The sequence below is a fragment of the Orussus abietinus genome, unplaced genomic scaffold (assembly GCF_000612105.2).
Source record: "Orussus abietinus isolate OABI.00-Male unplaced genomic scaffold, Oabi_2.0 scaffold39, whole genome shotgun sequence".
NCBI classification, from domain to species: Eukaryota; Metazoa; Arthropoda; class Insecta; order Hymenoptera; family Orussidae; genus Orussus; species Orussus abietinus.
This window is the reverse complement of record NW_019394554.1, coordinates 491087-514212: the sequence shown is the minus strand read 5'-3', so window position 1 is coordinate 514212 and position 23126 is coordinate 491087. Positions and strand designations below refer to the sequence as shown.

The 23126-nt window shown below is 57.1% G+C and overlaps 1 protein-coding gene and 1 non-coding gene across 3 annotated transcripts in view; one reads left to right on the top strand and one right to left on the bottom strand.

Annotated features, from left to right (window-relative positions):
- The window catches only part of LOC105697688 (mannosyl-oligosaccharide alpha-1,2-mannosidase IA), a 152688-nt gene that overhangs the window by 47916 nt on the left and 81646 nt on the right, over nucleotides 1-23126 (top strand). The gene's annotated exons all lie outside the window — the stretch shown is intronic.
- On the bottom strand, nucleotides 13028-13099 carry Trnae-uuc. The gene has a single exon. It is a non-coding gene; the product is annotated as a tRNA-Glu (tRNA).

The window sequence follows — 23126 nt, the reverse complement described above, 5'->3', positions numbered from 1 at the left end:
GCCGGGGCGGCGCTGCTGCCCGGGGTATATAAATTACGGCGGGACGTCGCCCAATGTAAATGCAATACAAATTGGACCGGGGCCTCTTATTATTATTCATTGGGGACATTTGTTAGCTCATCCTACGTCGCCGCGTCCTCCGCGGGGTCGTCGGTCGACCGCGGGGAAAACCCACCGTCGAAGCGCCTCCGGAAGGAGAAGAGCCAAAGAGAAAATCGGCTCCCTTATCGGGGAGTTCCGGTCACCCGAAAACCGCCGGAGACGGGGCAACGGCGGAGCAACGGAGAACCTCGCCCCGGAGTATTGGCGACTCTCGACGCGGCGCCGGCAGTCGCGAAAGCGAAACTTTCGTGAAACGGGCAATTTTCACGGGAAAGTTTGCGGCCGTTCCGCTCCCTCGTCCTAGTTGGCTCTATCCGCGTCGGTCTCTCGGGGCGAGAAAACGAGAGGACAAAGACCGGAACGGCGTCGCGCCTCTCGGACGAAACGCCTTTAATTAAAGTTCGATGTCGAGCGAATCGGCCGCTGCGAGTTCCTCCTCGCCTCCGTGTCTCGGTCCTGACCGACTCCTTCCCCTCCGGGCCGAGTTCGAGCTCGGCTTCGTCGCCGAAACGTTTCCTCGCGAGTTAACGCGTCCAATTTGGAGGGGGCGAACGGGAATGAATTTTTCGTTCCGCTACGAAAACGGGTCCAAAATCGAAACGCCCGTCCAGGTCCCGGCATTACGGGCGCCGTTTCCCCTCGCTCGCCCGCGCGTCCACCCCGATCGATCCGCTTTATGGCGACCGGCGAGACCCGATCGAGGCTGAAAAAGTGGCCGGGACGTTGCGGAATCTACCCGTCGGTCAAAGATCTTCTCGCGACGATCGACCCGCTCTCGAGGGAGAAGACTTTTCTTCGATCGGCGACAAAGGGGCCTCGACGATACCACACATGGCGTCGATCCGGCCACGGAAGAAGCGCAAAGGAGTAATGCGGCGATATATCAAAACTGCGTGACACCCCAGTCGCAAGGAGGATTTCGCACGTCGGGGGATTATCGGATTATCGTCACGGCGGTCCAAGGGCCTCGGATATTTCACTTCCCCTCCCTACCCCTCGCCGAATATTCGCAATCCCTCCGTCCCGTCGAGAGGAACGGCGGACCGGGAACTCCCGCGTCCCTCCGACCCTTCTTCCGGCGCGCCTCCACGCCGGAAAATTCGCCGGCCGCGCGGGGGCAAGGAAGAGCATCGGAGCCGCTTTAATTAGCGAGGATGCCCGTCGGATAAGATCGGCGGACCTTTCGGAAGGATTGCAGAGGCGAGTCCGAGCCCTCCCCGCGCCGCCGCGATATCGGGCCGGCCGTCGGATTCCGAAGAAATCATCGCGGTCGATCGCCGCTCGGCCCCGAATCGATGTCGCGGCCGGATATACGGTCGCGTCGGCGTCGTTAGCGGTCTTAACGAAGGGAAGGAAGGGAACAAAATGAGAGGAACGGTAGCGAGCTCTTTCGGGCCCGGCCGAGGAGGCGTCGCGGAGGTCGTCCGACGCGGGGCGTCCGTCTCCTTTCGGGCCCGGCTAATGACGTCGTTAAAGGACGATAAATATCCCACGGGAACGGGCCCGAACGCGAGCGCGGCCCTCCCGCGGAGGGGATTCCGCCGCCGTCGTGGCCGCGAGCTTCGCGGAAACGCAATAAAAGGGCTTCCTCGGTTTATATGCTAATTGCGCGGCCGTGCCAAATCCCCGCGCGTCGCGGCCCCCGTAGACCCGCCTCGTAATTTTCGGCTCCGTATATCGGTCCGCCGTAAATCGGTCATCGAGACCGAGAGACCGCGACCGAGGAACGCGGTCGACGGTTCGGCAAAGAGTCCGGCCCGGAGGGGAGACTCGAGGACGTTATTTACTCGGCGCCCCGCTCGTCGATCCTGGATCTCGAGTCGCGAGTCGAAACTCGGGGCGGATTTCGAGCTTTACGAGCTGTAAAAGTTACGACGGATCGGTTGGCATCTTTAGGGGGAAATTCCGGCATTTCCGTGAAAATGTCTTTCTCCCCGGGCCGTGAGAGGAATCGCCGGCCGCGGAACGAACGGGATAACGTCCTCCGGGGTGTCGCGAGTGCGGGCTTTACGAACCGCGACGTAAAAACCCGCGAATCCGGGAGGATGGCGGAAAGAGTTTCCGGAGTGCCCGAACCCCTCGGCGTTCGAGGGAATTCCGGATCGACGCGTTTCCTCGGAGCGGCCGAATCGGGGGTGTCGGTCGAGGAACGGGAATCTCGAAGACGACTCAAGTTTTAACGGCCGGGTGAATTATGCACCGCTCGGTGACTTTTTCCGGATGCCCCGCGAGGTCCCGTCGACGAAGACAAACCGAAGGTTCTCTTCGCTGAACGATCGATCGCCTCTCGCCAACTTTCCGAGGAAGACGAGTCGAGTCGCGTTGATCGTTTGAATAATAAATTGAACCGCCCCCCGGTCAAACAAATCGTAACTTCGTATCGACGTCGTCCATAACGCAAAGAGTTCTCCCGTGCATGCCCGAACGTGTGGACTCGCGATACGCAAAAGTATTTATTCAGTCGATGAGCTTTCGGTGCGGTCGGAGAAGAGCGCCTATCGATAACGGGCGAACGCGCAGAAAATCGTGGAAACGTTCCCGTCAGCCTGGGGTTATCCGCGAGCGAGTGTCGGGTTCGGCGGTTCCTCCCGATGTGCCATTGTCGATAATTGCCAAACGACGATTAAAACGTTCGCGTTCGTCGGGCGGGAGTATTTCCAGGCCGCTATGTTTCGCCTCCGCGGGTGATGCGAGGAAGAGCGCGCGGAACCGCTTCTGTTTAGGATACGCTCCGCGGAGAAAGTCCGTCCGCCTGGACTGCAGATGTCGTTCGAGGGTTTTCCAAATTTGGCTGTCCTTTGGGCAAGGGCGGCCATAAGTTATCTCCAATGACCGACGTAAATCAGTGGTCCTCGAAGAGGGTTAAACTCAGCGAGGGCCTCTTTACTGGTTTATTGCTTGATGACGGAGACGTGCTTGAAAAATTCTACGGAGTTTTAGGCAACCCTCTTCAGGGAATTTATGGGCGCACTTCTGTGAACTACCCTGCGATCGGAAACTCACTCGGCGACAATGTTGCTCCCCACCCGAAGGCAAGACGCAGGGGAAGCGTCTTGCTTAACAACCAAAAATGTTCAGTTCAACTCAGGCTTCGGTTAACTCAGGACGTCATCGGGACGCTCCTTCACGGCTTTTTCGGCTATTTCACGGCTAGGCTCGTCATACTTTGATAGCCTCTCTAGACTAGTTAGCTAAATTCTTGCGCTAGTCCGCGAACAAAGACGGATACTCGTTAGTTTTATTCATTCGCGTGATCGATAATTAGAACAACTTCATTTCGCGGATCCCGATCGAGTTCAAGTTCGGTTTGGATCTCGCCCCACGCGGTCTAGTAAAACCGCGTACGGAACAGCTTCTAAACCCGCGCTAACGAGTCGTCTCCTCGACTCGAGGCCCTGCGGGGACTTTCTTGCCGGTCCGTGTTAAGAACGATTCGCTGACCCTAGAAAACGGAGTTCGCGTGGTCGGGAATCCGCGGACGATACGTCAGCGGCGTGGCAAAGCTGCCGCAACCGCAGCAGCGGGTGCCAGCCCTCGGATTAATCGCGGACACGTTTGGGCAATCGAGCAAAAGGCCGGAAAGGAACGATAGAGTATTTACGAAGCCCCGATCGGCGTCTAAGGCCGTCGATTATCACGGGGAAAATGCTCGAGGGCGGGAAACCGACGACTTTGCCGAGGGGCGAGATTCGGCCGAAAATAGGCCCGGGATATTCGAAGCTTCGTTAAATGGCGCGATAACGAAGAAACCTCCCCGGCTGGCTCTGGAATAACTTCCGAGGCGGCGTTCGAACGAACTTCTCCGGAAAGTTTGGACGAAAATCTTTCACCCCCACCCGGTCGATCCCGCGCGCCGCGAACGCGAAGTAAAGGGAAGTCGGGAACGCTCGAGCGAACTTGGAAAAATTTCACGTCAGTCTCGGCGAGCCTTTCGCCTTATTGAAACGTCTTTCGTACAGTAAAGGATTACTTTTCCCCCGCAGCCCTCTCGACGGAGTTTGCCGATCGATCTCTCGTCTCTTGTCTCGCGTTGCGCGCGCTCCGTCCGAGGCGACTCGCTTCCGATCCGGAGGGGACGCTACTTATCCGGCGCCGACGAGCGCCACTTTTCCACCGGACCGACCTCGTCGCCTCGAATCGATGGCGCCCCTTCGATGGGTGAAATTTCGGGGGTTCGCGTTCTTCTCCCGAACGGCCAGTTTAATCGGCCGAAATTCGACGGTCCCGGTCTTCTGGGATACGCGCTTTTGCATCGATGAAAACCTCGAACACCCTCGTTTCGGCATTCATCGTCGATCCGCGCACCCAGTGGCGCATATCCACGCGGAAATGCTATCCAACGCGTTCGGAGGGACGCTTTAAAGCCGGTGCCCGGAGAGCGTTCCCGTTCAAAGGCGTCCAATTGCATTGTGAGGGGAATCGAGCGCGAGTGTCCGGGTGGAAGTGCATACGGGGAAAACGAGTTTGGATCGATGCTCCGCGCTCCTGTAATCCGGTAATAATCGGGATATTTTAGATTCGGGCGCTCCGGGACGACGGTCGTCGAGGAACGCGTCTGTTTTTCGGACCGCCTCGACGATCGGTTGGACGGCTTTACCTTATCTCGGAAAACGACGAGGAACGAAGAGCGAAATCGCGCGTTTAGGCGCCCGAACTGCGATTTCTCCCGATGGACGTCGACCCGACCGGGGAATTGGCTAACTTAATTTTCCGTTCCTAACCAAATACCTAACAATATTTGCGTAACGGTGCTTTCCAGCACCCCTCGACCAAAGTAATCGGCAACTCAAATATAATTAATAACCATCCAGTTAATCACGCGGGCACTGTGAAAATAGGGCCTCGCGTTCGCGGGCACTCCGCGGCCGTATTTCCGGGACAAATCACGGCGGATGCGGCCAACGGAACCGCGTGACGTCGACGCCGACGAGGAACCGTTGAAATTTCAATTTCAATGGGAAGAACGCCCGAGTGAAATTTATCCCTTGTCGAGGCCTCTTCCGAGTGAGTCGCGACCGGTAGTGGCGCAGGTTACTTCCGTTCTCGCGCACTGGCGTGCGCGTAAGCACCGGTACCGGTCGAACTCGCTTCGGAAAAAGTTGCCGCGTCCCGTAACCCCATTAAACTTTTACGATTTAAGTTTCCACGGAGGGCTGCCACCCTCCGAGCGGGGCCGGCGAGCCTTCCGGTCGGACCGGGACGAGGCGAATAAAAGTCCGTCCCCTTCCGTTGGACCGCGGGGGTTGGGAAAAAGAGGTAAGGTCACGTAGATCGTTCGCCGCGTTCGATTTGTCCCACAGAATCGTGGCCCTTTCCGGTTCGTCGGGCCGCATAAATGCTCTGGTTAAGGGCCGGACTCCGGTCGCGGTTTGAATTAATTCCACCTTTTTACCAGGCGTTCGCGTTAAAAGAAGAATCGGGGTGCTCGCCGACGCCCGGAACGCTGGGAACGTTGAACGCCTCGCGTGGACGGATTTTTCTTTTTTCTTTTTTTTTTCGTATATATATATTTTTTTTTTCGACCAAATGGAACTCGTCTCTGCAAATACGTCCGAGAGGGATAAACTCATTTCGAGCTCTCTTGAATCGGCTCGCTCGAAAGCCCCAGAGTACCTCCTCGTCCTTCGACCTAGGATCTTGAATCCATTTTCGACGAGTCCGGAGCGATTCGAGCATTCCCTCGGAAGGTATCGGACCGACGCCCGACCGCTCCCGATATCGTCCATGGAAATTGTACGTTTCGCGAGGAAAGAATCCTACTTGGCCTCGAGAGTCGAGCTTCTCCGAAGCTTTTGACCCACTTTCCTGGGGCCTTCGTCCGTATCCTCGCGCACGTTGATTCAAAGGCCTCCAAAAGTGCAACCCTTCGACTCTCGCGGAACGAAAAGGAGCAAAAGGGGAGCCAAGGAGCTACGGCAAAGAAAGTGCCGGAGTGTGTCCGTCGTTGCTTCGAAAAATAGCTAATCTCCGTTTGGTTTCCGAAAGCCCGATTTGTCGGCGACCGCGATCCCGATCTTCGTCAGAGGGACGAATATCGAGAGAGAAACGGACTTCAGGTCCGTTAAGGCTCGCTCGATCGCGCAAGAACGTCCGGAGTTAAAACGCGATCCGGAAGATCGGGTCCCATCTTTACGAGATCACCGCGAGTGGGGAGGAATCTCGATATTAAGGCGGCCCGAGGGGGAGAGGGCAAAAGCGAGTCGTTTCCAAGGCGGTATCGGAAGAAGCGGAGCCCGTAATGTAGTGGCGACCCCCCTGGCCGGAGGTGGCCGGAGGGTAGCTCGGAGGGTAGCCCGGAGGGCGCCCTAATGTATTCATGGAGTCCTCCGGCTCGGCGCACCGTGCGCTATATGCTCCGGAGTAACGCCCACTCTGTACTCGGAACCCACGAGTTTCGCCAGCTCGACCAATTTCCCGCGGATTCCTTCCCCCGCGACTTTTGCTCCCGATACCGTTTGCCCCGGAGATCGTTACCGTCTCCTTCCTTTTTCCCCTTTCCCTTTTCTATTCCCATTTCGGCCGCGGTGGCGCACGAGGGGGACAGGCACGAACGACTTCGGACGTCGCCACGGAGGAAACGGTCTTAGTCCTTCGAGAGCGGAAATATTTTCGCGCGCGGGACGCGTCGGTCCGATTATTTCGTTCGACGGGAGCACGTTATCGCGCGAAAGGTCCCGCTGCGGGGCAGCGAGGGGTGAAACCCGGAGGCACGATTCCTCGGGGAGAGAGAGAGAGAGAGCGGCGACACGCGCCACTCTCGCGCTAAACCCTTTCCCATAATTCACCGAGAGGAGATGTAGAACGTAGAGAGTTCCACGGCGTGTCGGGTTTACGCCGAGAGGAGTTTACGACGTCACGGGGAAACGTTTGTGCGTATTAAAGCGTATTTTCACGTGCCAGCGACTTCCCTCGTCCACGGCGCCGCCGTTCCGGGAGCTCCAGGTGGATCCGGTCTGGGTGCTCGGAGCGGAGCGAATGGATTAAACCGCGACGGGGTTTAAGGTGCAGGTGGAGGGGAGAGAGACGTCGATAAGCGGGCCGCGCTCGAAACGTGCGTCGTCCTTGAGTTATCGTTTCAGCTTTTTATTTATTTTACGGACCCGGGGCGCTCGGCGTTGGGCTTATTTGGCACGCAAACGACGTCCTCGATGTTTTCGCTCTCCGGCGGAACCGACGCGGCCGTGCTTCCCTTGATCTCGCTTCGCGCACACGGCGGTTGGCTCCGCACCCCGGACCGCGGATGAATCGGAGACGAAGAAGCTCGATCGAGGGAAACTCCGAGGATTTTCCGGCGGACGCGGTCGCAGGTTTTACGGAAAGTGCGTCTCTCCTCGACCAACCGAAAGGGCGCGGACGCCGGTGGGTCGATGCTCCCGGCGTTGCCCCCGGAGGGTCCTGCTTCCCCGTTTGCCCGACGATGTTTGAGGAGAGCACGCCCGGAATTGATCCGCGAGCTCCTCCCGGAGTCAGGGACCTCCCGTGCAAACGGACTCTCCTCCGGCAGCGACCGGGGCTTCCCGGAGGGTCCGGAGTCCGCCGCTCTCGATTCGCGTCCCTCCGCGAGAAACGGCTCTCCCGGGTCGACGGGAGTCCCCTGGGGTCCCGGCAGTTCCCGAGGGACGCCACGCCGAGATTCCGCGGGGAATAAATTCGATCCGACCCGACCGCGACCTCGGCGCGGCTCGCGCGAATTTATGAAGCGGATCCCGCGCGGCCGTGTCTCCATTTCGGAATTTGTCAAAAAGTGTCGCCATTGTTCTCTTACGAGCATCCGCTCTCGGGCTCGGTGCCTCGCTGGAAATCGCGGTCGTATTTTAAGGGACTCGCGACGTTCCGCGGTCTCCTCGGATGTTCCAATGGGCCGAGCCGTATCCCCTTCGTTCCTACTTTAATTTAATGCCTCCTCGTCGCTCGGGGAATTTGCGTCGCCTCGCGAGCGTCCCGTCGCAAGGAGCACGAGGGATTCGCGAGAGAGGCGTCGGACACCCGATTCGACTTAATTTTCCCCGGCTCGGGCCGTCCGAGGGGACGACGCATAATCTATACAAAGGCGAGGCGATACTCTCGGGCGATCTTATCGAAGAAATCGTTCCGAGGCTCTAAACCTCCGGTCTGCGTTTCGCCGAGCTTTCTCCGAGGCCGATGCCGAGTCGGCTTCTTCTCGTTTCGTCCCTCCTCTTATTTCTAGGGAATTTACGGTCTCTATTAATAATTCCCGCTTATCGATACACGCGACCCCGGGTTATGTACGGTGTCTCCGGCGCGGCACGGCGCGGGGCCGGATAAAAAAGGAGGAGAGTCGTCGCATCACCCGGGGCATTGACGATATTTTTCTCCGGCGGGAGTCCCGGAGGAAGGTCCCGCGTAGCGTCCCGCGGAGCGTCCCTCGAGGTGTGGGGCGTGCGTGCGGGGCCGCGCGAGTGCGCGCGAGAGAGCGCGACGGCCCACCCTCCTCGATCATACGTAAAATATTATTGCCAATAAAAACCTTCGTTATTATTTATGGCGGCCGAGCGATCCGCGGGATAACGTCCGGACGGCGCGGCGGTCCGATATCGCCGCCGACTCGGTACCAAAATGGTGCCACGGGCGAGACGACTTCGATCGGGCCAAAGATTAAATATCTCCGGGTTTCTACTTTGCCGGGCGAATCGACCGCACTTGGTTCCTCGAAACGGACGAGATCTCGGCCAGCGAACCCTGGGGTCGCGTCCCGCGATCGTCCCCGAGCAGCGGCGCGGTTTTATCGCGAGCCCCAAACGAGACGCGGAGCCGGTTGGGTCCGTATACGACTCAAAAAGTGAATTTATCGACTGGCTGGGACCGATAAATCGTTTCGGGGTCCATGGCGAGGCGCAGTGGCGGACGTTATTGAGCCATTAAATCGTGATTACCTGCGTGTTAGAGGGTGCGGTGACACGGACAAGGGACGGTCCCGGGCTCTCTTCTCTCTTCGGGCTCCAAGGGTCGATTAAAGACCCGGCCGCCGTCGTCCCTGCCCTTCCCTCCTCCGAGCCGATTCGCCCGCGAAATCCACGCTCCCGGCTATTATTGAAAATTTGCCGCTTAGGCGAATGGCGCGACGTACTTCTCAGAGATTACTTCCCGTAGTTTCTCACCCTTGCCTCGCTCCCGTCCTCTGGTGATTTTCCCGGGTGGCACCCCCGCCGAATTGCGGCGGAAAAATTGCAACGCGTCTCCGAAAAAATCCTGTCTCGGGATATCTCGGGGCCCGTTCTCGGGCCGGACGAGTTCCATCGATTCCTCGGAGTTCCAGCGAGGGAGGAAAGATGGCCGCGTGCGTGTCGGGGGTAGTTAAGGGAGTAATTGCAAACTAAATATGCAAAAATTCCACGCGGGATGCGAACTTTGGACTGCTACATATTCAACGCCTAAGTGTGACGTATGAATTTTGAGGGTCGCGGCATATCAAACAGGGCGTAATCGCGGACATAATCCGGCGATAAATCTCTCGTAATTAACCTACGTGCGCGGACGGTTCCGCAGATGTTCCCGGGATAGAAATCGGCACCGAGCCGTCCCTTCCGATGCCGTTCGGTCCCATCGATCCGAACTCTCCCGCCTCCTGTGTTGGTCACACTTGTCACGGACCGATCGCGCCGTAACGAGAATAACGACGAATGGCGCGTCGGACAATTTTATCGGCCGAGGCATGGTCAATTTTCCCGGCTCGATTCGTTCCGGACGTCGACGTCAGCGTTTCGCGGTCCTCGGCCGATCGGGTGGAAAATTTTCGAATTTTACAAATCCCGATTCCAACGCTTTTACGATCGGTCCCCCCATTTCGCTCGAGATACGTTCTCGCGAGTCGCGTTCCTTCGAATTCGTTTTCATCCCCGCGCGCTCGCGAAGGATTAATGGGCACTTTAATTTCGCTCGCCACTCGCAGGTCGCATCGGCGATATCGAGAGAACGAGGCCGCTTTCGGGGAACGTGGACGCGAGCACCTAAGAGGATCACCGGCGTATTTCGCGATGTCACCGCGCCCGTGGATGCGTGCGATCGAACCGGACCCACTTACCGTAATGGTCCTCCCCCGTTTCGTCCGCGTTTTCTATCCGACGCCGGAAGATCGATCGCGCTTCGGGTCTGTTTAGGATACGCTCCGCGGAGAAAGTCCGTCCGCCTGGACCGCACATGTCGCTCGAGGGTTTCCCGAATTTGGCTGTCTTTTGGGCAAGGGCGGCCATAAGTTAACTCCAATGACTAGCATAAATCAGTGAGAGTCCTCGAGGAGGGTTAAACTCAGCGAGGGCCTCTTTACTGGCTTATTGCTTGATGACGGAGACGTGTTTGAAAAATTCTACGGAGTTTTAAGCAACCCTCTTTAGGGAATTTATGGGCGCACTTCTGCGAACTACCCTGCGATCGGAAACTCACTCGGTGACAATGTTGCTCCCCACCCGAAGGCAAGACGCAGGGGAAGCGTCTTGCTTAACAACCAAAAAAGCTCAGTTCAACTCAGGCTTCGGTTAACTCAGGCCGTCATCGGGACGCTCCTTCACTTCGGCTATTCACGGCTTTTTCGGCTATTTCACGGCTAGGCTCATCATATTTTGATAGCCTCTCTAGACTAGCTAACTTAAATTCTTCCGCTAGTCCGCGAACAAAGACGGATACTCGTTAGTTTTATTCACTCGCATGATCGATAATTAGAACAACTTCATTTCGCGGATCCCGATCGAGTTCAAGCTCGGTTAGGATCTCGCCCCTTCGGTCTTGTACAACCTCGTACAGAACAGGGTCCCTACGCCCTCGCGCAAAGGAGGGGGATCCCGCTCGCTCCCCGATCTCCTCTCGTCGTCTCGTAGCGGTCTTATCGGTCAACGAGATTCCCCGCAATTTTATTGTTTGCCCCGTAATAACCCCGTAAGAACGAATCCGGATAGAGCTCGGCGCGTTGAATAACGCGGTCCCGGCACGCGACCCGGCCTCGGGGGTCCCGGGCATAGACCGGAGGATGGGAACCTCGCCTACGTCTCAATTCCGCGATAATCTCCCCATCTGTCCCCGCTGCGGCCAGATCGGCCCGGGCTTCCGCGAATCCGCGACCCGACCGGGCCCCGCAAAAAGACCCCCGCGTCTTCACTCAGCGAGCGTATAAATTCTCGATACTTGGCCTCTGCCGGTTTCTTGCAGCAATAAACGCCCGAGGACCGCTCGGCCGGCATCGGGCCTCCACCCAAGTGGCGGACGAAAGACTCGCCTCGACGGTCGTCCGGGATTCGATGCGCCGTGAGCGGAGACGGCACAGGGAAGTGCAGGAAAGCGCGGTATCCGCTAATGGTCCTTGCGACGCGTAAACCGATCACCCCTCCGGCGCGGCTGATCCGGTGCGGCCTTCCCTCCTTCCTCGAATCCATCGGTCGCCGTCGCGGAAACGCCGCGTTCCCGGCGAATGCGTCGACGGTTTGCTCCGTTTCGTTCTCTGGTATTAAATATTCATGCGGGTTTGGATCGTTTGGGTCGTTTTCGCATAATCGCGGAAGAAAATTTAATCAAGAAGCGAGTTTGGATTACTACGGTGGAAGTCAGGATTCGGGTATCCGCCCGAATTAACAGGATTTCTCCCTGGCACCCGGGAATTTCGACTTCCGCTGCAGGTGCTCCCTACGTAACGGACGTATCCTTCTTTGTCGTCGACTCCTTTTTTTGGGGAACGAGTTCCGCGAAGAAGAATCTCTTCGTATCTAGGAGTTTTGTCTCCCGGGCCGCATCGCTCGGCCCACCGAAAATTAGCATTCGAACGTGTCGGGATCGGTAAACATGTATGTTAATCTATACGATAGTTATCACGCGTTGCTCGGCGGTGCCGCCCATATTTATGCATTTCGGGCGGATGATAGCGTAAAGATTCCTCGACGCGTGCGCTTTTTCCCGAGTTTTCGAGCGAGCAGGTAATGACAATCCGTTGCGGAAACGCCACGCGGGGGTTGGTTTCAATTTGCGACAACGTCGGTGGCGGCGAGTCGAAAACCGAGTTCCCGATCGATCGCGTCGTAGCCGAGAGTGTATGGCTCCGGGGGTCGAAAAATTTCAATCGACCAGATTTCGAGCCCTCGCCAACTCCCAAGTTTGCGGTATCCGCACTTGGAAATATCCGTGGAAGCAGCCGAACTGGAGCGGAGGGCTCGTGTGCCGCCTTCTATCTCGATGGCGTGAGGACTGCTCGTTTATCGTTCTCGCTTTGTTCCGAGCCGGTTGTATGCATCCGCGGATAATGGCGGTTATATACGCGTATATACCCCGGTATAATTTACGGAGGAAAACGTCGGAGGAATCAACCCCAAGGAGGCTGCTGGAAATTACGGTCGACGCGTGTTAGTTTCGCGAGGACTATGCCGTGGATCGGCCAGTCGCCAGGAATTCCGAAAAGCCTGTAATCCTTAAGAAACTAAAAGATCGACGGAAAAATTCAAGCGACCCAAGCGAAGTGAAATATTAAAAAATGCACATCTCTGTATTAAATGAACCAATCGGTTTCGTTCATAGCTTAAAAAATGCAGAAAAATCGTCCACTCTCGATGGCCTCGTTAAAGTTGACTTTCCTCATTCAAGAGGTTCAAAAAACAACATTCATTGTCCAATTTGACACGCCAGGCTGAACATCGCAGATAATGATTAGGTCTGAGTTTCGCGCCTCTATATATATATTTGGCGCGAAACTCTACCGAGTTTCTTAATATGCGCGGAGTACCTATTTCGAGGAACAGAGCAATACTTCGCTTCTTCGGAGACAGTCCGAAAAGATATCGTTCTTGCCTCGCGGAGCGTCGGTTTCCTAGAAATTGTAATCGTTTTTCGATAAAAGCACGGATCAACGATACCGCACGATTACATCAATCGGTATACATTTGTCGGAAGTCGGTGAAAATAAATTATCGAGGAATAAAAAAAAAAAGTATTCCGGTACCGGGAATCGAACCCGAGCCTCCTGGGTGAAAGCCAGGTATCCTAGCCACTAGACCATACCGGAGTTGTGGAAAAGTCGTGACGATTCTCGCTTCATAAGACGAAGCATCGGATTCCCTTTTTGTACATTCCGATAAAGTCAGACGTCGCGAGCGATATCGCCGCGTGAAAGAAGCAAGGGGTCAAAAATGCGGATCCGTTTCGTAAGTACCGGAGGAAGAGAGAGAGAGAGGGGAGGGGAAGAGATTTCGTGCGATCGCGCGACTTGGAAACCAAAAGACGTGTCTTCGGTTTCCGGTTTTTCGCGTTAATGCTCCGAGTTGTTTGCGCCCCTGGGTTCTGCGAACGAACTTGGCGAAAAGTACGTGCCCACCAGGAACGAACGACCGAAAGTATTGCCAAGAAGTAGGGTATTTCGCGTTTAGGTCATGGAATATATCCCCGCAAGACCGAAGGAAAAGTTTATCCCGTGATCACCGTCTGGGGTCTAATTGACAAAGTTCTTTCCCCTCCGACGAGACCGCAAAACTTCCGGCATGCCGACGGCTTCGATCCTTCGTCTTCACGCGCGGATCGATACTTCCCTTTTCTACTGATTTCGGGCTCCTCGAACGGCCGGCTTTCGGATGCGGTCTTCGATTCTTTTTTTTCAATCGCTTTTGCGTTACTTACGACGGTCACGCGGTATTTACAGATTTTTTTTACGTCTCTGGAGGACATTCTAGGAGTTATTAATGCCGCTTCGTCTCGAGCAACGCGACGAGTGGGACGACAAAGCGTTAAAGCAAACCCGGTAGACTCGCGAAATGAGCGGTGGCGGATGCACGCCGCGATACGTATGTGCGTCACAAGCCTCGGCTCGTGTTCGCGCTTAACGATAATTACGTTTCATATTACTTCGATGCACGTGATATCGCGCTCTCGTGACCCTGGGGAAGGAGCGGTTACGGTTCGCGTAGGCGAAAAGGCGAGTGCCTCCGCCATCCGGTTCGTCGAAGATCGAGCGAGCGGAGGATAGGCTCGTTGGTCTTTCTGGAAAATCTCGATCTTGCATTAGTCGAATCGATATTACGAGCGAGTCCGCGGGGTTCTCTCGCCTTAATTTAAATCCGCGTCTGTCCGCGACTCCTTCATTTTCTGCCTTCCGTTGGCAAGTTCCTCTCGCTCGACGCCGCCGAGAGGGCGTCGGTAAACACTTCCTCGCCGAGGCACTGAATAATAACGAGATATAGAAGGAAATGTCGCGTTAAAGGGCAAGCACTGCCGAGTCTCGACGGAGGCCTTCCTGCCGAATGGACCGAGCGGGCATTTTCCTCGGTGTATTTATCCTGCATCAAAGCGACCCTTGCCGGGCGGGCTACTCGGAATGGAATTTCGAAGTTTCCCCGGCTAATTTACCGGCTGGATTTGTTCTTACCGCTCCCTGGGATTGCCGCCTGCTCGGAGTTTTCGCCCAGTTTCCTGAAAGGAAGACGCGAGTCCCGCCTCGGTCCCGGCAGGCGAACGGAAGGCCCGCGAGGTGCTCGGAGTCTGGGACCGCTAAAACGGGAGAAGGACCCTCCGAACTCGATCCCCGATGAAAGAGGAGCACCGTCGAGGGGGCGGGGGTCGTAGGTTCAAAGGAAACGGAACTTAAAGACTCTACACCTCTCGGCCACGCGAGGAGGAAACGAGGGGCAAAGACAAGGTGCAAAGCGAACCCGAAGGACGTCGGGATGTAAAGTCCCGTCGAATCGTCTTTGGAAGTGCTCGAGGGGAAAGAGCTCTTTTAAAGGATGCGAACTCTCCGTCGTTTTCGCATCTCCTCTTTCCCAATCGCAGCCTTTTTTAGAAAAAATTGTCTCGGTTGGCGAAAATCCAGAGGCGAGAAAATTCGCCGCTGCGCGACGACGGAGGGTATGCGTCGCGCAACCTTTTCCTTGGGACGTTTCGAAGGCTTCTCGATGTGGTCTCCCGCGAATCCAGGGGATGCCGTGGAACCGGGTAATGCCGGGGCGATTAGATAATGCCAGAAGTGGATCAAGGTAATTCGCGGCTGGAGATTATTCGATCAATTCTAAAACGATTAACGTCACCGCTTCCTCGTCGTGGACGAACTCGGAACGACGTCGACGCAACGTCGAGCGGCGCCTTTCGCCGTTTGACTCGTACCCCATGGTAACGCGTCCAACGGGATTTGAATTTTTCGTAAACCACCCCCGGGGGTCGAAGACTCTCGCGAGGTCTGCAAACGGGCCCCGAGAACCGCGACATCCGATGAGACGCATTCCGAATTTCTGGGGGCGAATCGAGCGCAAACAACCTGTCAGCCGCACACCCGCGCGAGTGAAATCTCGAAGGACGTCGAGGCGTTTTTCGTCCGATCGAAAATCCGCCGTCAAGGAAACGATCCCGCTCCTCGGCTCGGTCGTCCTTTTCGGAACGTCCTCGCGGTGTCGGTTCAGAATCGAATCGCGCTTCCGAGGGTGCAAGGCATTGCGGTAGAGTATCGGGAAGGCGGACGCGAGGAGGGAACGCAACTGCCCCGTGAACTCGCGAACCCCCTCCGGTGAAAATAGAAGAAATAGAAGCGTTCCGGAAGAAAGCAACGGGGGCGGAGGCGCTCGTCCCGGGCGCTAATAAATCCGCGACGAGCGAAACGAGCGAGCCATTACAGAATTTACACAATGGCAAGACGGTCGCTCGCAATTTGCCGTTCCCTGCGAGACCGTTTGCTCAACGGTTGACACGGCGTTGCCGTGCAAACCTTTTGTCGCGCAAACACGGTCCTCGCGGAGGAGGATAGGAGCGACTCGGGAAGAAGCGGGACGTTTCGGACAATCCCGGGCGCGGGGAAAATATCACCGGAAACGACGTCGGAACGAGAAGGGAACCCGTCGAGAGAGTATTACCTTAGAAAGTCGCGCCGTTGTCGCAACGGAGCTATCGTCGCTGCGTCGATACCTCCTTGTCGCTGTCGGTCCGCGAAACGTTCGGGGTGCGCCGAGTAGGTACGATACCGCCGGAGAAGCGAGCACTTTTTTATCCATGCGGTAACGTTGCTTTTTTCGTGGTCGGATTGGAACGAGTCGGGTCTTTCGCCGGCACGCGAACCGATCGTCAGGAGGGGATCGGTTTCCGGTAGGGTTCCCCCTCGTTGCCGAGGAGATCCACCTTTTGCGGGGATGGAGAAATCCAAAGCGCGAATCGCGTAGAGTCCGAGTGGACTTTCGCGAGAGCTCGCCGGACGTGGGAATAATTGTTCGCGCGCGACGTCCGTTTGCCGAAGAGCGAAAAGGTCGGTAGTTCGGGTTTGCGATCGACGACGTCGAGGAAGATCTCGGTCCAATTTCCCAGTTTGGCCCCGACCGCGCGTAATCTCCGTAACTCCGGAACGATCCGGCTCCACTTAAGAGCCCGCGAAGCTAATGGGGGAACCAAGGACCGCTCCACCGGATGTCGCTGCCCATTTCGCGTGGAGCCCGGAACGTCTTTATCGCTTATCGATGTTAACGATGTTAACGATCCGACGCGAGAGACGTTAAAACTGGAAGCTCCCGAGATCGGATCCTCCGCGACCGGCCTCGCGGATCCGGTTCGACGCGAGTCCCTCCCCTCCGTGGCGCTTCCGCTAGGAGACTCGGTTTCGACGAGACGGGAGATCGATCCGACCGGGGAACCGGACCCGGCAGCCGGAGAGTCCGCGCAGCGAGAGGTGTACCGACTCCATGCGACGCACGTATCGCGCGTTTTCGGGAAACTGTCTCCGCCGCTCGAAATCCAGGAGACGGAGGGAAACGTAAACGGGCAGAGAGAGAGAGAGAGAATGGAACGTAATAAGAAGGTACACGGATAGGAAGCGGGAAGCAATCCCCGAAACACCCGTCGCGGCTCCTCGTTCGGGACCGCCTTTGAGATCGGGTTCGCCTCGAAATTGCTCGACTCGTCCGATTTTAATTAGCACCTCGAATTGGAGGACCGCGCGAAGTCCCGAAAATCTTTCGTTGCAATTTCCTTTTCCGGGCCGTTATTTGTTCCTCGCAGCAGTCCTGAAGGGCCGATACGAAAATATGACGAAAGTTCTGCAAAGGACTCGACCGTTGGAGGAATCGTCCCCCGAGGAGACGGAGAAGGGCAGCTCGGGCCACGAGAAACGACGAGGGAGGAGTGGGGAAAAAGAGGTCGCCGGCTTCGGGAGTTTTCCCCGCCGCGGGTCACCGCGGCCATTACCGGTTTATTAGCCGGCGGCGAATCCGCGCTTTTTATCCCCTCGTGTCGGGGTTGCGATTCGACGGCGTGACCGGCCGCGGGTCGTTACTCGCGAAGAGCGGAGCGTCCGTCGGTTTATGCGTTACGCATTGGAGGACGCGGACGTGGCTCCTTTGCGTAAACGGTTTTACGCGCGCCCCATGGCCCGACCACCCGATCCGGTGGGGCCATGGGGTCGTATCGGAGACGAGCGAATTTGTCGGACCGAGGACCGAGGTGGGACTCGGTCTCGCACTTGGCGCGACGCCGGGCAGAGGTGTCCCCCGGGGTCGAGCCGAAAACGCCCGGGGAAGACTCCCGTAAGCCGGGCTTGGATCAAAATGAACGCGGTCGCTTTTCCTCGGCTCGGCCGCGCCGCCCGTAAGTCGCGATATAACGGGCGCGAACTCACCGCGAACGCGGCCGCCCCTGACGAGAAGTAACGGAGCGAGTCTCGCGCCCCGCGGATGGCGGAAACTTCGGAACTCGCAAGGGACAGGGGAGCTCGATCCCGATTCCCCGAGAAAAGAGAATCGCCGTTTTCTCTTCCTCCGGTCCTCTCGCGAATAGCCTCCGGCCCCGTTTCCGAGAGGCGAGTACTTTTTTTACTTATTTTACGTGAGCATAATTCTTCTTCCTTTTTTTTTTTTGTTTCCAATGGGAGGAGGAGCGGGGTTTTACGCCTCGTAGTAGGCGGAAACTTGGACGTTTCCCGTAAGAACGGGGAAGGAGTGCTACCTTCGGGGTCGCTTATATACCGCCTTAAACTTCGTACTCGGAGGTCCGGCTCTTGCGGGCGATCGAACGCCCTCTTCGACTCGACGTCGACGTTCGGGAGATTTTATTTCTTTTTCCGGCGACTTTGTTAGTAGAACGGAAGCTCGATGAAATCCGTTCACGGTTCCGATTCGAGAAACAACGAAGGAAAGTCATGTCCTTAAAGAGAATCCCCTAAAATACGGGCCGCCAGAAAAAACTGGCCAGGTCGTTGGGAGGATGCGCAGAGATTTAATCGCCGAATCCGAGGTAGAACTCGCGTAGGCGGGAAAGGCCATTTCCTAGTTTTTCCCGATGTTTTACGAGAGTAAAACGCGAGCCGTCGTTACCTTGTCGCCGTCGTTGTATAATTTTAACTCCCCCCGTTCCACCGGGCCTTCTCGCCCGCTTTTCAACTTTTTATGATCGTTGGGATACCCTAACGACTTCTGCCACTTTATGCCGCGAATTTAGTGCGAAATCTAGTAGAATAAGAGAGGTACTTTATTGTACAAATCTACCGCTTTATGGAGTAAGTTTTCAGGGGAGACTGGTCGACCGAAGCTGCTACTTGGACGTTCGCGTTTGCCTTTTACGGTTGAACTTTATCGTAAAACTTCGTCAAATAAACGCTCCTTCTGCAAAAGCTCCTCCACGTCGAACGGCGGAAAAGGACATTTGGTATCGGAACGACTCGGCTCGCGAAAAGCGACCTTCCGCCACATTCGCTATTTACTCTACCCCATTTATTATTTATGCTAATAGGAAGCCACCTCGCGGTGGAGTCTCGTCTGCTCGGGTTTTAAGTCCAAGGAATTACCTCGAGCAAAGTTAAGGAATTTCTTAGCGCTGACCGGGTCCGACCTATTTCCACTCCCACCTGAGACTCTCCTCCGCCGCGTTTCGCCCGTTCGAGACGATGAAAAAATATCGACATAAATCCGCACTGCGGGTACATCGCGGAAATTCGGGGAATTACGTCGCGCCGTGTCACTCGTTAATTATTCAAGCGCCAAACACCGGGTTTCCGCCCTGCGGCCCTCGAAACCCAGGGCACATTAGCGGAAAATATTTTTCCGGTCCGACGAGGTAAAAGGGGGACACTTTCCGAGATTATCGTTTATAAAAATCTCGAACGGCGGGATAAAATTTCCCGGAGAAGCTTTCGCTGAGTAATCCGATCAGCGGAGAGGCGAGCCCGGAACGAGGAGCTCCGGAGCCGGTCTCGCCCCCCGCAGGATCGGCCCGTCGACGAGGCGACGATCGATCGGGAACCGCGGCAGGTGTACGCGAAGGAGCGATCGACACGCGCCGCCCCGAGTCCCCAAAGATTGCGGCCCGTTTACCCGGCCGCGGATATCGCCCGAGGAAGGCAACGTTTTATCCGCGATAAAAATGTATCGGAGAATCTTATATTCAGAGCCCGTCCTCCCCGGGGAAGATAAAGCCGGCCACGAAGCCCGCGCCGTGTGCTCGATCTGCATGCCAAGGGGAACGACGTTCTCTCGATCCGCCCCTCCCGCGCCGGCTGCCGCGCGCTGAAACCGCGGCACGCCTCTCCCGCGTCCGCGATTCCTCCGGAAAATTCGGCTTTGCGTCCTCGTGGGAAAGCGGTCTTCGGGTGGAGGGCTCGCGCGTGGCGGCGTTATTCCCGCTCGGACTCCGAGGGCTGCCGACGGAAAATGGGTCCTACCGTTAAGGACCCCGGGGCACGCCAGGATTGGAATTACCGTGGCGTGCGCCTAGTTGAATATCAATGCCCTCGATCCCCGGAAGTGTGCGGCTCGGGCTCGCAATTGCAGCAGTAATCCCTCCGATTGCGCCGAGATCCCGATAGCGGCCCCCCGGAGGAGGACCCGCCGGGCCCGGCCGTGGGGCGTGCTCCGACTTCTCTCGCGGAAAAAGGAAGTCGACCCGGGCCACTCGCGAAGTATCGAACGTCAGCATCCCGGCAAAGAATGGAAGGATAATATTTTTTTTTTCTCGGGCTCTCCTCGGGACCCCGCGGATCGGTTCGATGGCGTTCGTCTTCGTCCGTCCTTCGAGGACCCGGTGCTCGGTAACGGCCGGACGGAGGGAAGGAAGCTTTGTCGACCACCTCGAAAAACGGGGAAGAGGCCCTCGCGGGACGCGGATATCAAGAAGCGCGTCTTGGAATTTCGCAACGGTAGCCCCGCGAGCTTACACCCGCTCCGTCGCGAAAAAGACGCGCGTCCATATCGCCATATGTATCGCCGCGGTATCATTGGCACGCTAGAACCGACCTAGCCCACGCGCGTTCGTTCCCCCGACGGCCGTCCGAGAGGATTTATGTCGCTTGTCGCGCGTATCGGCTCGTAATGTGGCAAATGAAAACGCAGAGGTGAGCGATAAATCCGGCCGCGTTGGACGCGAATCTCGTACAGATGTCGCGTAGTCGTCGGGCTCTCGGGATTGCTTCGTAGCGTTGGTCGCGGTTCTCGAGAAAACTGGCGACGTCCTCGTGATGCTCTTAAGAAACGCGAGGGAAAGGCAATTGCTCCGGATGATCCTCTTTAAACGCCGGGTCGCTCCTGCCAAGTATGCGCCGAGGTATGGAGAAACTATGGGCAAACTTATTACTCTCATCGTTTTACTGCCCCAACTTTCTCGGCAGCGCCCTTTCCCGGCGCGTTTGCCAACTTCTGCCGGATGAGCGTAGAATTCCGATTATCGGGACCCGATTTATTATGCGGTCCACCCAGGCGAGCGCCATCGGTGGTGCTCTACCTACCGAAAGGAGTTCCTAAAGCGTATCGTTAGAATTCCGAATCGCACCGTTTTACCATTTTCGTCGACGGGAGTCGCGCTTTCGGGTCCGCGCGTATCCGCGTTCTCGGTCGCGCGACTCGAAAGAGGACCAGCCGAAGGGGTGGTTTACGAGTCGACTTTAACTACTCGAAGATCATCCGGCACCCTGCCGCCATCTCGCTCCGACCGTCCTCGTGGCTGTCGCTTTGACTTCGGCACGATGTCCACCTGGTTACGACCCGCGGTGGAAATCGCAGACGGGGCCCGCAAAGCGTCCATTAGGGCCCATCGCGGGCGATTTTTCCTTCGCGCCCACGTCCTATCGTGGCCGGGAATCGACTAGGGGTAGACTCGTCCCGTTTATCCAATAATTGAATACCGGGGGAATCGGGCGAGGGAGGACGGGCCCTCGTCCGAGACCTCTCATCTTTGGGCCGGGCCCAAAGCCGGGGCCAGATACGAGAGGAGACGTCGACGGCCCTCGGGAAGAGGCGGAGGGGATCGCCGCCGTGGAATTTAATATTGCGCCGGGGATCCGGTTTAAATCTCACGATCTTTGGTTCTTGCTCAGGGTGGTAGCCCGAGACTCGATGCCGGATACGTTATTACCGCGGAGAGACGGGCCCGCAGAGAAAGGACGTCCAAGGAAGGAGAAAGAAGGCCCGACGGAGCTCGTTTTTAACCGAACTGGACACTCTTCGCGCCATTCGATCCGCAGGGATGAGATCCTTTGATCTCGCGTCGTCGCTGCAGGACCTCCGGAACGGTCGACGACGCGACGCGACGCGTTGCCACCGCCGATTACCCCCGATTACCCTCGATTACCCCTCATCGATCCCTATCCGTCGCCGGTGCCTTATCCTCCCTCGGCTCGTTCCCCTGGTGGATAATCGGACGCCGCTCGGACGCGACGGTTCGCCCTCGTTATCGGAATCCGATCGGCCTCTCCCCCGCGAAGTCGAGGCGAGTCGAAATCCGATGATTCCAGGGCGGTTATTTCCGCGCGAGACATCGCGCATCGGAATTCTTCCGCTCGACCGGACCGGTCGAAACGTGAAGCGATCGAGTCGTGGCCAGGTGCGACCGGTCGTCAGCCGGTGGACGCGCCGGCCGGGTCGACCGTGTCGGATGTAACGCCAAGGGCCCGGCGCGGAATAAGAGAGAGAAAATGGCACCGGTTGACCTCCGAAAGCCGATCCCGATTCCCGAGCGAGGAGCCCCGAAAGAGCCCCGAGCAGTCAGCAAGTGCAATTAGATGCTGCAATGAGATAACCCGTCCATTAATAGCCACCGCGTCGCCGCGTAATTATAGTAATCGGTCGGAGTAGAGTCATAACCGAGGAGCCGGTCCCTCGGAATTCGTAGCGACCGCCCGGTCCGGCGGCTTGGCCAACTTCGGGGCATCGTTGAGCCAGCTCTCGGCGTCGGCCCCGTCGGCTCCGTCGGCCCCGTCACTCGGCAAAGAGCGATCGGCCTTTCCCCGGGAGGATCGCGCTCTCGACAGCCGTCCTCTCGACCGAGAGTAGGCTCCTCGAGAGGGGCGCCCCGATCCGTCGAGACTTTTCCGACCCCGTCGATCGGTCTTTTGTCCACCGCCCTCGGGTATCGCGCGTTCCTCGTCTCGCTTATAAAGCATTTTAGGCCACAGGGGCCACTGGAATCCCAGTCGTTCGGGACTCCGGCCGGAGGTATTTCGACTTTGGGTAACTCGATCGAATCTCGGTAGCGCGTTAAGCCGGCATTCTCTCGCATCGATGGCGCGTCGATCTCGCCCCCTCGTACAGTTTCCGAGGAACGTCCCGGAGATGCCGTCCGCGATAGGGGGCATTGGCCGCGTCGACGAGAGAGCGATCGATTCGATCCGATTGGGAAGGAACGTTCGGCCGGAGGGAATGAGGGAACGTTCCTCTTCGTGGATTTTTTATTCTAATTAATAACGAGCCGAGGTCCTCGCGACGGTTCCGTAAAATGGTTCCCGGGAATCGTTACCTGGCATTTTCGACAGAACGCCCTCCCGCTCCGCGTCGAAGGCATTTCTCCGGCGTGCCGGATTATTTATCGTTTGTACGAAATTTCTCCCGGACGACCCGAAAAAGCCCCCTTCGCGCCGTACGTTTCGCGCCACCGGCGGCTTTATCGAGTTCGCTCCGCCCTGCCGCTTCGTTATTAGACATTCCAGGGCGTCGACGACCTCCTGGCTCGCGGCTGCGTCACCTACGATTTCTCCGGACAACCGATGCCTCCGGAAATTCCCTGAAACTTCCGGACCTCCTTGACGTCCGCGCGACGGCGAGGGGAATCGGGCTCGGCCGCGGAGCACCGATCGAAAGAACGAGTGC